This window comes from Trichechus manatus, unplaced genomic scaffold (assembly GCF_000243295.1).
Source record: "Trichechus manatus latirostris isolate Lorelei unplaced genomic scaffold, TriManLat1.0 scaffold00006, whole genome shotgun sequence".
Lineage (NCBI taxonomy): Eukaryota > Metazoa > Chordata > Mammalia > Sirenia > Trichechidae > Trichechus > Trichechus manatus.
In genome coordinates this window covers 4,276,508-4,281,385 of record NW_004443942.1, presented here as the reverse complement: position 1 = coordinate 4,281,385, position 4,878 = coordinate 4,276,508, and positions in this window count along the sequence as shown.

Sequence of the window (4,878 nt, the reverse complement as noted above, 5' to 3'; positions counted from 1 at the left end):
CAGAAATCCAGAAGATTAACAATAAAATTTCAGAATTAGACAACTCAATAGAAAGTCATAGGAGCAGAACTGAGGCAATGGAAGTGTGAATTAGTCAGACTGAAGGTAAAGCACTTTACATCAACTTATTTGAGGAAAAATCAGATAAAAGAATCTCAAAAAATGAAGAAACCTATGAATTATGTGGAACTCTATCAAGAGGAATAACCTATGAGTGATTGGAGTACCAGAACAGAGAGGGATAACAGAAAATACAGACAGAAGTGTTGAAGATTTGTTGGCAGAAAACTTCCCTGGTATCACGAAAGATGAGAAGATATCTATCCAAGATGCTCATTGAACCCCACCTAGGGTAGATCCCAAAAAAACACCAAGACATATTATAATCAAACCTGCCAAAACCAAAGATAGAGAATTTTAAGAGCGGCTAGGAATAAATGAAAAGTCACCTACAAAGGGGAGTCAATAAGACTAAGCTCGGACTACTCAGCAGAAACCGTTCAGGCAAGAAGGCAATGGGATGATATATATAAAGCCTTGAAGGAAAAAAATTGCCAGCCAAGATTATATATCCAGCAAAACTGTCCCTCAAATATGATAGCAAAATTAGGGCATTTCCAGATAAACAGAAGTTTAGGGAATTTGCAAAAACCTAACCAAAATTATAATAAATACTGAAGGGAGTCCTCTGGTGAAAAAATCAATAAAATCAGATAACAACCCAAGACTAGAACACAGGACAGAGCAACCAGATATCAACCCAGATAGGGAAGTCACAAAAATAAATCAAAGTTATAACACTGAAAATACGAAAACAGACGTCAATATGTAAAAGATGACAACATTGAAACTAAAAAGGGGGACTAAAATATGCTGTCATAGATCTTTCATATGGAAAGGAAGGCAAGGCAATATAAAAAGATGAAAGAGTGGTTTAAACTTAGAAAAACAGGGGTAAATATTAAGGTAACCACAAAGGAAACTAACACTCCTACGCATCAAAATAAAAAACACGAAAAACATAAAGACTCAGCAAACACAAAATCAACAACAATGAGAAAGATAAGAAGAGAACACATAAAGAGAAATGACTCAGCACAGAAAATTAAGTGGAACAAAGAAACTGTCAACAACACACCAAAGAAGACATCAAAATGACAGCACTAAACTCATACCTATCAATAATTCCTCTGAATGTAAATGGACTAAATGCACCAGTAAAGAGACAGAGAGTGGCAGAATGGATTAAAAAAACATGATCCGTCTATATGCTACCTGCAAGAGACACAACTTAGACTTAAAGACACGAACAAACTAAAACTCAAAGGGTGGAAAAAATATATCAACCAATTTGTCCTCAAGAGTTCCAGTTTGCTGTTGATTTCCCTCACTCCGCATTCAGGTTTTTTTCTCACCTGCCAATCCTGCTGACCTACAGCACCTTCAAGCCCATCAGTAGACCCTGAGACAACAGTCTTTCATATACCTTTTCACCAGCTCCCACAATTGTGTCAACTCTAGCCCCTATAATAAATCCCTTATTCCATATCACATTAATGTCCTGCTTCCCAGATCAAAGCCTGATACAGTAGGTAAATAAAATCTGCTGCTTCTCTACAGCTTACAATAAGCCTACATTACCTTATTAATCTTCACAACATCCATATAGGTGGCTGGGATTATTAACCCCATTTTACACTTGAAGGGAGCCCTTGTGGCTCAGTGGTTAAGTGTTTGGCTGCTAACCGAAAGGTTGGTGGTTCAAACCCACCAGCTACTCCGCAGGAGAAAGTATCTGCTTCCATAAAGATTACAGCCTTGGAAATCCTATGGCGCAGTTCTACTCTATCCTATAGGGTTACTATGAGTCAAAATTGATTCAACGGCAATGGGTTTGGTTTTTTGAGTTTTATGCTTGAGGAAACCAAAGATCAAGGAGGCTAAATAACTTGTCCTAGCAATCGGCATAACTAGGATTCAAACCCTGGTCTAACTCCTGAGCCTCTGCTCTTGTTATCTAGTTACTCTGAAACTTTTCACAAGAACGTATCTCATTAATTATAAAAATACTGCGAATGTGGCGTGTACTTAGTAGAAGTAGGAAATACTCTTAGGTATATTGATTTAAAATGTTTAGGATGCCAAAGAGATGGCAAAAAAAAGAGTAGAATATCCCCCCAGAAGAGGTAAAAATGCAGAAAAAAAAAGGAAGATGAATTTGTAGACCTACGGGTCATCAAGCAAGTTGCTCCTTAGGCAAACTAGTTTTAGGCAATGTCTTAATGAGGGGGTCTGATCCCTCTATGTGCAGGCAGGTCTGAAAAGAAATGTGACTTCTGGCAGAAAGAACTGCAATAGTTGTTTCTCCACACAGTTTACCACTCAGCACCCTCCCACTGGCCAACAACTACTGACGTTTCAACCGGAGAAAATCAAAGAAGCAATTGAGTGAGGGCTGTTTTGGGTTTGTGCCCAAGAGTCACAGGATTCCAGAACAAAGCAGGAAGGCATGGGCACACAACAGCCTTCAAAGAATGCCTGAGAGACCAGCCCTCAAGGTTTTCTATTTCCCCCAGGACCCAGGGCAAGTGTCTTAGAACAAGGCTGTGGCTGCCCCTTGGACAGCACAGAGCAAAGCAAATTTTTGCTGCAAGGTTCACTAGGGGCAAGGAAGGAGGAATAGTGCCTGGAAGAGGGAGGACCAGGAAAGAGAGGCCATCAAGCATCATCTTGATGGGATGTCTCTCCCCATTCTTCCTCCATCCTTGGGCATTGGAGCCTTCATACTTACTCTTTCCCCTCCAAAGTCTCCTCCGTTTTCCTTTCCACCCAATTATGACAATCCCTGACTTTCAGACTCAGCTCTAGGTCACCACCTTGAGAAGTTTTCCTTATTGCCTTGTGTTATAGATTAAATTGTGTCCCCCCAAAATATGTGTTGAAATCCTAACTCCTGTACCTGTAAATATGACCCTGTTTGGAAATAGGGATTTTTCTTTTGTTACGTTAATGAGGTCATACCACAGCAGGATGGCTCCTAAACCTAATCATTTCTGAGTTATAAAAAGAGAAGAATAGACACACAGACACCCACAGGTGAAAGAAAGATGACAAGGAACACCAAGGAATGCCAAGGAACACTAAGGAATGCCAAGGATCACTGGCAGACACCAGAAACTTGGCAGACACTCTCCATTGTCAAGATTGGAGGTGGTAAGAAATTGATGTGAACTCCAGTTTTCCTTCCATGGTTCTAGTTTCTCCCCGAGGGTTCCAATTTGTCCTCAAGAATTCCAGTTTGCTCTTGATTTCCCCCACTTCACATTTAGGTTTTCTTCTCACTTGCCAACCCTGCTGACCTACAGCAACTTCAGGCCCATCAGTAGACTCTGAGACAACAGCCTTTCATATACCTTTTCACCAGCACCCACATTGTGTCAACTCTAGCCCCTATAGTAAGTCCCTTATTCCATATCACATTAATGGTCCTGCTTCCCAGATCAAAGTCTAACTAATACAATAGGTAAATAAAACCTGCTGCTTCTTGAGAAGGAAAGAGGCCCACAGAAGGAATTGACACAGCTGATACCCTGATTTGGACTTTCAGCCTGTAGAACTGTGAAAAAATTAATTTCTGATCTGTAAAGTCACCTACTTGTGTATTTTTGTTGCAGCAGCACTAGGTAACTAAGACATCTTGGTTTGTACTCTCGCTACGTTCTATAGACTCACCTGTGTCACTGCAGCATTAGACATCTTCTCTAGTTGTTTCTTACATACCTGTCACTTCTCCTTCAGATAAGTGCCCCACCTCTAAAATCCTCTCCCTCCTTATGTTAAAAATAGGCTTTCTCCTTTTTTAAATCACAGCTGTTCCCACAAAACCAGAAATCAAAAAGAATATAAAAAATATAGATAATCCCATCACCCAGAGATATGGTACAGCAACACCTTGGTGGGTATGGATCTATTCACATTATCAACATGTGCTCCAGTGAAATCTTGAAATGATAGCCAAAAAACCAAACCCTCTGCCCTCAAGTCAATTCCGACTCACAGTGACCCTATAGGCCAGAGTAGAAGTGCCCCACAGGGTTTCCAAGGAACAGCTGGTGAAATCGAACTGTCAGCCTTTAGGTTAGCAGCAAAGCTCTTAACCACAACACCACCAGGGCGCCCTTGAAACTACAGAGGCAATATAAGACAGTGGTTAAGAACTTTAAATCAGTGTGGGTTGGAATCTCAAATCTTGTTGTGTGACCTTAGATAATGTATTCTCTCTGAACCTCAGTTTTCTCTTTTGTAAAATGAGGACTGTGTCCACTTCATAAAGTTGTTGTGAGGATTAAATGAGATGGTACAAGTAAAATTCACCAAGCCTGGAATTTAAATTACCATCTTTTATCTTTAGCTGTTCTCTGTTTTATTTTTCCTGACAGCTATAATCATGGTCAGACCTCTCTCATCAAACAAACCAAATCAAACTAAAAAATGAAAACAAAAACTACAAAACAAAATGAACATAAAAACTCATTTAACACATCTTGAGCCACTGCCTGAACTCTGTTTCTTACCATCTGTTTTAGGTCTTCTAGAGCTGCCATAAAAAATTACCACAAACTGGGTGGCTCAAAACAACAGAAATTTATTCTTCCACTGTTCTGGAGCCTCAAAGTCTGAAGTCAAGGTATCAGCAGGGTTGGTTCTATCTGGAGATTCTGAAGGAGAATCTGTTCCATGCCTCTCTCCTAGCTTCTGCCAATGATCGTTGGCATTCCCTGACTTATAGATTCATCTCTCTAATCTATGCCTCTGTCTTCACACAGCCATCTTTCCTCTGTGCCTGTGTCTCTTCTCCTCTTCTTCCAAGAACACCAG